This window comes from Carassius carassius, chromosome 40 (assembly GCF_963082965.1).
Source record: "Carassius carassius chromosome 40, fCarCar2.1, whole genome shotgun sequence".
Lineage (NCBI taxonomy): Eukaryota > Metazoa > Chordata > Actinopteri > Cypriniformes > Cyprinidae > Carassius > Carassius carassius.
This window is the reverse complement of record NC_081794.1, coordinates 16,378,078-16,391,807: the sequence shown is the minus strand read 5'-3', so window position 1 is coordinate 16,391,807 and position 13,730 is coordinate 16,378,078. Positions and strand designations below refer to the sequence as shown.

General features: G+C 35.8%; 1 long non-coding RNA gene across 1 annotated transcript; it reads right to left on the bottom strand.

Annotated features, from left to right (window-relative positions):
• Positions 1-5,829: 5,829 nt before the first annotated feature.
• On the bottom strand, positions 5,830-10,184 carry LOC132121780 (uncharacterized). Its single transcript, XR_009426311.1, has 3 exons — positions 9,813-10,184; positions 9,534-9,644; positions 5,830-5,966 (listed from the first exon to the last, which is right to left on the bottom strand). It is a non-coding gene; the product is annotated as an uncharacterized LOC132121780 (long non-coding RNA).
• Between the last annotated feature and the right edge of the window lie 3,546 nt (positions 10,185-13,730).

Here is a 13,730-nt window from a genome sequence, read left to right as displayed (position 1 = left end):
ACAGCTGTTTTCAACTTTGATAATATTAAAAAATTATTCTTGAGCACCAAAGCACACCGAAGACTGATGTATTAATGTATTAAAATGTATTAATATATAAGAAAGTTCTTTTAAATTTGAAAATTTTACATCACAATATTTTTACTGTATTTTTGATCCAATGAAGGCAGCTTCGATGAGCATAAGATACTTTTTCAAAAACAAAAACAAATAAAAATATAAAAAAACCTACTGTTCCCAAACTAAGAGCTGTACTTGCTAGCTGACTAACTAGCCTCCAGGAAACAAATCAAACCATCCCAAACCACATTTATCATCACAAACGTTCTGGTGTGCAGTACATATCATCACTGCAGTGTCATCAGAGCTACAAACTTTTTAAGATAAGCTTAAAAACACATAAGTCATAATTCTGTCAAAGAGACAAAAGACTGTACTGTCTGAATGGAAGTCAATAGAGGAGATCCATTGGAAAGCTGAATAAACTACTTTTATGTGGAAAAAGTTAGGCACAATAAATTGAATGACTGTCTGGTTATCTTCAACATGTCTGCCATGACGTATTCATTGTAAAGCATTGTAAATTGTAAAGTGAAATATCTTTGGTAGTTTACCCCAAATATAGCTCGCTTACAATGAATATGTCATGGCAGACATGTTGAAGATAACCATATATATATATATATATATATATAAGTCACGGTCTATTTTGCAACACTGGATCAGCAAACGTGAATATGCATGACATTTAGTTTATCCAATAAATGCCCAGTGTTTTGCCCTCTATGTGAAAGTACTGTAGCGGTCAACAAAATAAATAAGGCATTATTATGTGTTTATTTGAAAAAGGCATGGATACAATTATATCTATAAATGTCTAAAGCACAGAAACTGCCATTTACTTAGACAATTCCAGCGCAGCCCAAAAGTTTTGAAGACCAACCATTACCCCAGCCATTTTGTTCTGCAGATGACCATGGTAACAGGAAGGGCAGATGGGGCACAGAGGATAAGAGAGTGGAAGAGTGAGTGGGAAGAGTAATGGAAGAGGGGAATAAAGAAAGAGGAATAGGGGGGTTTGGGGCCGGTAATGAGTTTTAGGAGCGGCAGGATGGAAACAGGATGAGAGTCTCCAAGAGACTCGTTTAATTCAGAACAGAGGGAGTTTTATACCCGCTTCTGAGGAAGACCTTTTTTGTTTTTCCACTTCCTCTCTCTCATTCGGGTTTAAAGGAATGAGAAGGTGGGCAGCGACGATTTGGCTCATTGTTCTGTTCGGCTGTGATTAGGGATATTTCATTCCAAATACATTTCACAGAGTGGTTACAGCATATAATGAGCACATCACATGTTTCATCATAAATAATGTACTAAAAGGTCATTTTTGTGTTCTTGATATATATTAGCTGGAGTAGTTTATCCAAAAATTCTGCCATCTGTCATTTACTCGATCTCATGTCGTTCCGAACTTGTAACTGATTTTATATCTTTCTTCTGTGGAATATAAAAGATAATTTGAGAATTTTTTTGTGTGTTATTAATTATTATTATTGATTTAATACAATTTTGCTCACCAAAACTGTTTGGTTTATCAAAATTGTTAAAAAGAATATCTTCTTTTGTGCTCTGTAGAAGAAATAAATTCATACAGGTTAGATCTACACGAGGGTGAGTAAATGATGACAGAATTTTCATTTTTGGGTAAACTATCCCTTTAAATCAAACTTAAATGAGAGATGGCAAAGATTTAAGAAAACTACACATACAAGACCCACACACAAAGTTTAGTCAGGAGTGACTCTCGCAGCAGGAAGTTGACTTATTAGATCTACTTTTTTAAGAAGCCAGGGGTGAAAATAGATTAAAGCCCACCCTGCCGAGTGAGACAGAGACAGAGTGTGTGAGTGTGCGAAAGAGATGAAAAGTTCTTCAAAGCTGGATCATAAAGTATCTGATTCCAGTGCTCCAGATAACACATCTAACAAAATACACACATTCTTGTGTTTAAGGACACGGGTGTGAGGAGAGGAAATGATAATGAAAAACACATGGCTTGACGTGATGGCAGGTGACATGTTCATATACCTAAAACAGTTAGCTTTTTTACAAAACCACCCGATAATAAATGTGATGACAAACTGAAACAGCTTTACAATATCTGTGTTTCCCAGCAGGACCACCATCGTATCTGAAATTGAACTTATTTTGCCACTGGTTAGACGTTTTGTCTTTTTTTAAGAATAAATTCCATTCAAGATATACACTACCATTTAAAAGTTTGCGGTTAGTAACATTTTTTTTTTTCAAAAGGAAAGGGAATTGTGTTAAATTGATTATTGATCAAAAGTAACAGTAAAGATATATTGTTACAAAAGATTTCTATTTCAAATAAGTGCAGTTCGTCTGAACTTTATATTCATAAAAAGATTCTGACTGACAGTTTTCACAAAAAGTAGCACAACTAAACAGCACAACTGTTTTCAGAATTTAAAATAACAAGAAATATATCTTGTGCACCAAATCAGCGTGATAAAATGATTTATGAAGGATCATGTGACACTTAAGACTGGAGTAATGACTACTGAAAATTCAGCTTTGCCATTGCAGGAATCATAACAGCTTAAAAAGAACAGATATTTACTGTATTTTTGATGAAATAACTGCAGCCTTGGTGAGCATAAGATGCTTCTTTCAGAAGCATTAAACAGTCTTACTGACCCCAAACTTTTGAATGGTACTGTATTCTCTAAAAATATGATTATATTGAAATAAATCATGTATAAAAATGCAATTTTTCTTCTCAAGAAAATGTTACTGTACTTTTGCCACGTTTCTACCGCAGGAACTTTACCCAGGAACTAGGGACTTTGGCCTGGTACTCGGTGTGTTTCCACCACAGGAACCAGGAACTAAATAAAGTTCTGGGTAAAAAAATGCCCCTCAGAAAGTCCCTGCTGGCGAGGTGGTACTTTTTCAAAGTTCCTGAACTTTCGGGGGCGGGACTTGGCCGCTAAACATCCTGATTGGTTGAGTTCACGCAGCATTGGTTGAATTCAACCACCATTTATTTGGATCAACATTTTCAAAATATTACTGTTACTGTGTCATGAAATGTAATTTTAAAAGTATTCCAGGTGAGAATGTAGTTGTTTAAAACTCAAATCTGTGGTTTATTTATAAAGACAGCTCCTAATTAAAAAAAAAAATTAGCCGATCTTGGAGACGGTGAGCTCCACGTGATCAGCGAGAGCTCAGTGATCATCTATCCGCCAAGAGCAGCCTCACCTCGGCTAGACCTTCTGATGTGTGCCGCTGGCTCTGATGTCTCGTTTGTGGTTAAACATAAAATATAATTTGTTTTGGGTAAATCTAACAGGTTATCTTTGGTCTATATTCAGTTTATCTATATGTTCAAATGAAAATAAAAAAGGCAAATTTATATAATATTTTGTTTCATTGTAATGACACATACACATACATATACACATTTCCCTGAACTACGTACATTTAATTTCTGCAGCTGTTATTATGTTTAAATGAAAACGAAAGGAGGCAGTGGTATTTGATATCCTATTTCGTTTTATTGTAAATGTACAGTGAGGAAAATTGCAGTAGCCATGGTCAGCTGACTGAAGTTATCAAGTACGCTGCTGTTTGCAGATTTAACAGTTTGCTTTGTCGTGGCCATCACATTCCCGAGTCGAATGCACAAAGTCTAAACTACCGAGGATGCACGTCCAAAATCAGCGTACTTTGTATTGAGAAACGCGCGCAGAGCTACGTCACGAGTCTATTTGCCTAATCTTCCTGGTACTTTACACCGCGGTGGAAACGCAGAAAGCAGCAGGTCTGGAGGGAAAAAAGTTCCTGGTACAAATGTTCCGGGTAATTTCGGTGGAAACGCGGCATTACTGAGCCAGTAAAAATGCCCATAAAAACTATGTCCTGGGACCCATACGTTTTAGTGGCAATGCCAAACATATTAACATATATTGTTATTTAATCAAAAAAAATTATTAACATACTTAATTTAATTAAAACAAACTCCTTGACCAGAAGATCAACAGGATACAATACATTTTTATAAGCACATTAGCATTAATGACTCGAGTACAGCTCAAGGAGGAAATGAACTGTGTAAGAGAAATGAAGAAGTGTAAAATGAAATGAATGATAGGCCAGACATGGGAAGTTGTTACTGATGCTGAAACACTAATACGGTTTTTGCTTCCTTTCTTTTTTTGTCCCCCTATCAAAGCAAAAAGAGTCAGTCTGGAGTGTTTATGCATCAGAGGCTGGCACCAGCGGAGATAAAAGAGATTTAATCCAAATAGCAGAGGAAAAAACAGGCACAGGGACAGTGAATAGCTGTACACGGACTCACTTCACCTATTCGTTCATCCATCTACTGATCTTTTTCTCCGATTCTCTCTCACATTTCTGTTTAGAACTGGTGCATATACCTTTCTCATACAAAGAACCTCCACAAATAGCCTGAAAAAGCCTCAGATTCTTAACTGATGTATTCAGGCAACAGAAGTTTTCCAACCTAAAACAGGATGCAGATTTCCCAACACTCAACCATGTAGTGCATGAGCCTTGGCTCCAGGTGAAAGGACAACAGTCTACACTGTCCACATGTTCTGCAAACAGATAAAACTGTCCTTCCAGAGTAAACAGAAAGAAAGAGCATTTATTAAGAAATCAGCATTTGAAAAGGGTGTTCTAAAAATATACGTTTGAAAGCTTTCTATCACTCTCAGATCGATCACTTCTTCTTTCATATTTCATATATACCCCTCCGACCCATCCCCCAGTGGGACCCCATGTCCGTTATCGCTGTTCTTGGGGCAGAATTCGGTCTTTCTTCTCTTCAAAAGCTCCCGACTGTCCAATCGCTCTAGTTATCTTTTTCTTCCTCTTTCTTTTTCGCTCCCTCACTTCCCATGGTGGTCTGTGTGTTGGCAGACCGCGGGAGGCAGATGACTCTTCCCTCTCTTTGAAATGAGAAAGAGAGAGAGAGAGAAAGAGAGAGAAAAAGCGAGGTAGAAAAAGAGTGAGAGAGTCAACAGTGTAGACAAAACACGGCAAAGTCATGACAAAGGACATTTAGGAAAGAACTTTTGATCTGTTCCACACTCCACCTCCCTCTGGCCTCTTTAAACCTGCCTATTAAAGGTGTAACTCAAACCAGGCTTGTTGGCACAGGAGGAGACATGTTTGGGCTAAGATTACTCAGCTCAGGTCAAAGGTCATCGAATGGGTCTTGTTAGGTACACATGGAACGGTAACAGAGTCTAACTTGTGAATTTATAAAAACATTTTGAAAAAGGCTAATTGATTTGTTTTTAAAGGGGTAGTTCACCCCAAAAATGAGAATTTTGTCATCATTTACTTATGTTGATCTAAACTTGTGGAACAACAAAAAAAAGAAGTTTAGCAGAATGTTTAAGCTGCTCTCTTCTATTCAATGACAGTGAAAAGGTTTGCCTTTGTGTTATACATTTTTTTTGCTAATTGAAAAAAAAAAACATAAAACATATGTAAAAACATAAAATATAAATATTAGTGCTAAATTAATACTTAAAAAAACAAATGTTAAAAAAAAAAATTAACTGAAATAAGTTCAATTTGAAGTACTACGATTTAAAAGAAAGTAAATTAACATTTAAAACATGTTAAATAGAAATACTAAAAAACTAATAAAATTACTATTACATTTTTTTTATTAATGTTAATAAATACTATATTAGTATATAAATAATACTAAGTAACAGTGACCCATACAATAGCTTTAGGTGAGGAAAATACCTAAAAGTAGTTGTTAGTTGCTAAATAAAGTTGCAAGTCATTTCTATTTGCTGCAGTTACATTACATGACTATTATACTGGCTTCAGTCACTTTGACACAGTTGGAGAGATGGAGGTAATCGGCAGGAGACGCGCTGCTCGCTTTCATTCTGCCACTGGAGAGAGGGAACAAAGGACAGAAGTCAGAGGTCAGAACTGCAGGCCTCAAAAGAGTACAAGACAAAACATACAAACATACACACACAAAACTACAAGCCTAGCACCAACATGCATAAAAACACAAAAACGCCCACTCACACTACACACATGCATTTTATTATTAAGTATTAAAATCTGGTTTTAATTTGTTGTGCAACAGGACTTTCTGTACAAATACACTACTAGTCAAAGCTTTGGAAGATTAATATTATTAATTTTTTTTGAAAGAAGTCCATTAAACTCACCGAGGCTACATTTATTTGAGAAAAGAAATACAGTAAAACAGTAATACTATGATTTTTTTTTGTTTTGTTTTAATGTATTTTAAAATTACATTTGAAAAAAATTATTTTTTCATTTTCAATTTTAATTGTTACTTTTTTGTGGAAACAGTGTTACAATTTTTCAGATTTTCAGATGAACAGAAAGTTCAATGAACTGTATACATTTGAAACAGAAATCTATGGTAATATTATAAGTATCTTTACTGTCACTTTTGATCAATTGAATGTGTTCTTGTTGAATAAAATATTGACTGATATTAATAAATATAAATATTAACCAGCAAAAGTTTTTAACATTCATAATGATTAGAAATGTTACCATATTAGTGGTAATTGGTAGTGTATACATACAAATAGTATACAGTGACCACCATGTATAAAAACATTACAATTTTTCTCTTATAAAACATAATGTGTTTTTTGACACTAACTGCCATTTGCAACTTAGAACACTAATCGCAAAGCAGTTGCACTCTATAATTTTAAAGCATAGATATTTGAGGTATGAGAGGATATGAAGTCAGCAGTTTGTATATAACACTTTTATCCGAGACAAGTGTGGACAACAGAGAGTCCTATTAACAAACTTTGAAAGAGATTAAAGGGACCAATGCCTGATTGAAATCCTGCTAAAAGCCCAATGAAAGAAAAACTATACCAATAAACGTCAGCACTTTAAGAGCTGCCACAAACAAACGCTCAAGGACAGTGGGGTTGTGTTTACTCTCTGCTTGGCCTGTGTTTTGGTGTGCATGTGTATTTTAGCCTTCATTCTTGAAATGTTCAGGTCTCTACAGGGTGTGTCATAAGCATGTAATCTTGGGAGAGTACTCATAAAATGTCCTAAAAGCTTTCTAAGGGTCAGTGTTTGAGTAAGTGCATGTGTTTGTTTAACCATCTTTGTGTGCGGTTTATGTTTCGTAGGGTCTCGGGCGTTATGTAATGCATGTCTTCTGCAACTTATTAAGGCTTTCAGTGATGTTTGTATGTGTGTGTTTCTGTATGTGTCTCATAGCAACCTGGTGGTCATGTTTTGGCTGGAACTGCTTAACTATATCATCATTTACTCACCTTTATGCCATTTGAAACATGCATGACTTTGTATATAACACAGTAAAGGACTTAAATAGAGCAGAATACCAATGATGTTCTTTCAATATAATGAATATGAACAGTGACCCCAATTTTAAACTTAAACTTCAGCTTATTCCTCACACAAGCTTTTGTATGACTTCAGGAGATGTGGAATAAGGCACAAGTTACATAACTTACACATATGATGTTTTATATATATATATATATATATATATATATATATATATATATATATATATATATATATATATATATGTGTGTGTGTGTGTGTGTGTGTGTGTGTGTGTGTGTGTGTGTGTGTGTGTGTGTGTGTGTGTGTGTGTGTGTGTGTGTGTATGAATGAATATATATATATTATAACAAGCATCATGAACATTCTTAAAGAATGAAAGTCATGTAAGTTTGCAACAACGTCAAGGTGAAATAAAGACAAAACGTCCATTTAAAGTAAACTGTCTAATGAATTACAATATTCTTGCAGTCCACTAAAAATCCCCTTGTATGCAGATAATAGTCAGTTCGAATTGTAGTGAGATGAAACCATTAAGGAGAAGGGCACCAGAAAACATTCCTAGACAAAGTAGAAAATAGAAAATAGAGACAAGGGCATTTGTAGCTGCACTTGCCAGAAAGGGTCATGGTATCTCAAGTGAGCATTTGAGAGATAATAAGAAACTTGTTTTGATGCATCCCCCCTTTTTTTTACTTGTGTACACACATAAAAACACATTACCACATAAAAATTTGGGGTTGTGAGATTTGTACATGACAAACAAATGTACACACAAACACACATGCCCTTACTCTATCCATCTTTCCCTTCATTACACTATTGGTGGTCAAGTATGCGACTAAGTAAAGAGGTGTGCTTCAGTTTGAACTGTATCTCAATCTCACTCAGTAGCTCCAGGCAGATTGTCTGAGGCCAGACACTAAAAGCCCAGGAGAGGGTTCCTATCTCAGCCACACTCTCCAGCTCCTCTGCATCTGCTCACTACCAGATAGCGCAGAAGTCGAGCCAGTTATGTGTCTGCGTATGGGTGGATGCTTGTGACATCACTGAAATAAATGTGTGTCCTGCGGTTATTATGAAGACAGATGGTCATGCATTCAGAGCCGGTGTGATCATATGAGAGACTGTAGAGTCTGCCTCACAGACCCAAACTGACAGGCAAAGCCAGAAAACAGACTTTTGTCTAACGTGCAGTTGCTCACAAAGATAAAACATATAAATGCTTTTTCAGCGTGCCAGATGGATGTTGGTGCACAACTTCAACAGCAGTAATGAGCTGGTTATATAAAAGTGATATCATGTTTTAAAATAAAAACAAAGCAGTACTGGCCCCGATGTAGTCTTGGCGAAGTTCTTTTTCTTTTTTCCGCTCAGGGGTAAAGCTGTGCAATGATATGTGGTTTCTTTTACAGCGAACTATATTTTAATTGTAAAAAAAGAAAAAAAAGAAAATTGAGCCATAACCCATGCTTATGTTGTACCAAAATGGTTTGACTTTTTTTTATTTGTAAAATTTTTTTTTAAAAATTACACCACAACAATGCTAGAAATAAACATACCAAAAACATAAAATGCAAGCATGCAAGCAAGTATGCAAGCATAAAACTCCAAGTATCCCAGGCTATACAATATCATGGATTTGTGTGACAATAGCCTGAAATTTAAGTCATGAATCATTGAGGAAAAAAAAAAACCTGCTGCTGCTATCAAATCTCTAAGTTCAAATGATGAACCAAATCAACTGGTTGACTTTAAAAGAAGTGTCTCAATGATTTGTATGCCAATTATTCTCACTTATTCATTCATTCATTCATTCATTCATTCATTCATTCATTCAGTCAGTCAGTCAGTCACAGTGATTGTTGATGGTGTAGATTAAAATAACTGTAATTTTGGGTGATCTATTAATTTAATGAAACACACATATACACATTCTGCTAGTAAGGAGACTATAAATATTTCAAGAAAAAGAGTTTGTCCTTCAGTGCTTCAGTGTGTGTGGCTAGTGGGTGTCTTGAAGTTTCTGAGATCAAGTGCACTTACTTTCTTGAACCTGTGGGTGGCACAAAGATCACCTGAGCAATGAACTTGTGATTTATATAAACTTGAATGTGTGTATGTGAGAGGATTACATTTTCACTCTGGACTTTATCCACTGCTTCCTGCCCAGCTTTACCAGTCAGTCACAATCGGACTAATGGAATGAAGTTCATCAGAGCAAGATGAACTTTGACCTGTAAAGCCTAAACAAGTCAGGACAGGGTGAGGTTCATAACAGACACTCAGCCTATCGTGTGTACAAAAATTCCCACAAACGCACACTAATTTTTAATTGAACACTGAATAGAAGGAAGATCAAGAGTGTCTTTTCCTGCCGCTGTAGAAAAGAATAAAAGCAAGGTATGACCTACCACAGAGAGGACAAAGAGATGACTCTGTAGCAGGTAAACCAAGACATTTGCTGAAACATGGGATGAAACACTGTCATCCATCTGAATTCTCTCTCATTCTGTCGCTCTATCTTTCTTTCTCATTGTCTTTCTGATATCAAAGCGACATTGCTTTGGCTAATCAGCTACTCCTTTGATCCCTGTCTGTCAGGACCCCTGGGGACTCTGGGTTGCCCTTTTATCTGCCGGACTACTGGGTCCCTTCAGACAAGAGAGTGATAATCTGATAAACTGTAATACTTATCCTAGAAAAAGAGAACAGAGAGAAAAAGAGATAGCAAGACAGAAGAGAGACAGAGAGAGCAGAAATGGTTTGGGTGGGTATACTCTATCTCTCAAACTATGACTCTTTTGGTGAAAATTATACAAAACAAATGCCTAAAATGAACAACAGTGAACAAAATCTTAGTTCTGAACATACAAATCAGACTGAAACTGGATCAGCAAAGACGAGAGTCTTAAATACATAGAAACAAACACAAACTCAAACAAAAAGAAAGCCAAGAGTTTAGATTCAAATACAAATGCTGAGCCAAATATCTCCCTGCAGTTAGTATAAGTGGCCTACTTTTATTGCTGTTTGTTTTCAGGGTAATTAGTTTGGAAGGACAAAGTTGCTCTACCTACTCCAACCCCCCCAGCAAATCATCCACTTCCTCCTTCTGTATTTGCCAAGAACACCACCAAACAGCTCACTGTCAGGCACCAGTGTTATTTTAGTATCACTGAGATACTGTTATATAGTGTTTTTTGTACTTCTGTTCTTTATTCGTTTAAGTTATTTTAGTATATGAAGTTAAACTAAATGAAACTGAGAAAAGTTGCTTTGCCTTCTAACTGAAATAAAATAAGTATACTTTTGTATATTTTATTTCAGTGAGCATTTATTTTATTTCTAGTAACAAAAATGTGTTTTATGGTTTTGGTTTTAGACAAGCATACAGCAGAGTGTAGGACAAAACAATGAAGAGCAGGGAGGAAGAGAGAACAGGTCTAGACCTGGCCTGTGTGAACTCAGCAGATGGAGTTAGATATGATGTCCTCTCAAGAAAATGTTTTAAATGGTCACTTAATTTAAAGGGGTAGTTCACCCAAAAATGAAAATTCTGTCATTAATTATTCACCGTTGTGTTGTTTCACACCCGTGAGACCTTCTTTCATCTTCGGAAAACTATTTAAGTGACACAGTAGAGATGAAAATGTGGAATAAAGTTGTTATTTTTGTTTTCTTTGCAAAAGTTTTTTTCTGAACTTTCTTGTTTGACTAATTGATTCATTGGTCAATGGCTGCCAATGTTACTTATACTGACACCTAGTGGTGTGGATGTAATATTATGCAAATACAGTAGATCTAAGTTTCTGATGTTATTGTAGTAATGTCCTACTCACAGTCAGATATTCATTTATTTTGTAAAATGTCTAAAAAACAGGTTTAATGAGATAAAGCTTGTAGAAATTAACTGGTCATGTGATCTCAAAATGACAGCCCCCATGAGGCAACTTTTTCTATGTAAAATAAAACAGCTTTTATTTGCTTGTTATATTTTAAATATATGAAATAATATATGTATATATTTTATTATATTTTTTTACATTTTATTTAAAACATTTTATTTTATTTTACAATAAATACAATTTATTCCTGCTGGCAAAGCAAAATTTCCAGCAGCCATTACTCCATGTGCTGATTTTGTGCTCAAGAAATATTTATTCGTAATATTATCAGTGTTAAAAATAGCTGTGCTGCTTAATATGTTATTAGATTATTATATTTTTGTGATTTTTTTTTCAGGATTCTTTGATGAACAGACAATTCAAAAGAACAGCATTTATTTTAAATAACATTCTGTAAGATTATAATGTCTTTACTGTCATAATTTCAGATCATTTCAATGCATGCTTGCTGATTCTTCATTCATTAATAAATAAATTAAATCTTACTAACCCCAACTTTAGGCAAGTTTATTTATATAGCACATTTCATACACAATGGTAACTCAAAGTGCGTGCTTTACATAAAAGGAAGCAAAATAATAATAAAAAATAATCACCAAAATAAAACAAAGAATTTAAAAACTTTTAAAATGATAAAAAATATATTTAAACAGTTAAAATAGGAAATTATTATATATAAAATACAGTGCAATCAGTTCAGACATAGCACAATGCTTATTTAATAAATGCACAGCTAAACAGATGAGTTTTGAGTCTGGATTTAAACGTGGCTAATGTTTTAGCACATCTGATCTCTTCTGGAAGCTGATTCCAACTGAAGTTGGCATAATAACTAAAAACGGACTCCCCTTGTTTTATGTGGACCCTTGGTATTTCTAACTGACTCGATCCTAATTATTTGAGTGGTCTGTTAGGTTTATATTCAGTGAGCATATCTGAAATGTATTTAGGTCCTAGGCCATTGAGTGATTTATGAATGAGTAAAAGTACTTTAAAATCAATCCTAAATATAACTGGAAGATAGTGTAAGGACCTGAGAACTGGTGTGATATGCTCAGATTTTCCGGTTCTTGTCAGAATCCTGGCAGCAGCATTGTGTATAAGCTGCAGCTGTCTAATGACGCTTTTCCATTACCAGTACCAGCTCGACTCGACTCGACTCGACTCGCCTCGGCTTGGCTCGCTTTTCGCTCCGTTTTCCATTGCAGATAGTACCTCCACAATAGTACCTGGTTGTCATAGCGACGCTGCAGGAAACTGCCGTGACGTAATCTTCTACGCGACACACACCCGCTACCCACACACACAGGACAATGGAGGAAATCGAGTGCCTGTTGTTTGGGGATGTGGCCGTTTCTCACAGCAAGAAGACAAACGTTGTTTCAGGAGAGGCTGAGGGCAGCAAAACGAAACACTGCTGAAAAAAACAGGAGAGTTTGATGACGCAGTGAATAGTGACGATTCTCTCTGACCAATCAGCAGTCTGCTGTGTTTTCACGTCACATTATAGTATCGCCTCAGCTCGCCTCAGCTCGCTTGGAACCTCGCCGGAGGTGGTACGAAAAAAAGTACCTGGAAGCCGGTACAGGTACAACTTTTACACAGTGGAAAACCAAACAGAGCCGAGTCGAGCTGGTACTGTGTAGTGGAAAAGCGCCATAATAGTCTTCTTGGAAAGGCCGATGAGGAGACCATTACAAAGGTCCACCCTGCTGGTGATAAAGGCATGAACAAGTTTCTCCAAGTCTTGACTGGAAACAAAACATCTTGCAATGTTTTTGAGATGGTAGTATGCTGATTTAGTTACTGCTTTGACATAACTACTGAAGGTCTACTGAAGGACTACTAAGGTCTGTCTTGATTTGATTTTTAGTTGTTTGACCCCTAGAGTCAAGGTATGCATTCACCTTAAGAACTTCATCTTTGATTTCAAATGCAATGACTTCAGTTTTCTCCTTGTTTAACTGAAGAAAGTTTTTACACATCCAGATGTTAATTTCATTAATGCATTGGCAGAGGGAGTCAATAAGGCTCCCTCTTTATTTTCATTATTTAACTTAGTGCGAGCATATACAGGCTGAACAAGAGTGGTGCAAGAATTGAGCCTTGTGGTACTCCACATGACATGGACGTCCACTTAGACTTACGCTATCCTATACTCACGTGATAACCTCTCCTTTCTGAACCATTTGAGTACCATCCCAGAAAGCCTGACCAGCGAATTTCATTTTATTATCTTAATGAGTGCTGTCTCTGTGCTGTGATGTGGTCAGAAACCAGATTGAAAATTGTCCAGGCATCTATTTGAGTTTAAGTAGTTGTTCAGCTGATTAAAAAGTACCTTTAGAATGCGACTGCACATGAAATTAGTTTTTCAATAAAATTCATATTCATTTCTGCAAGGTAAACAATTATTTTTAATGA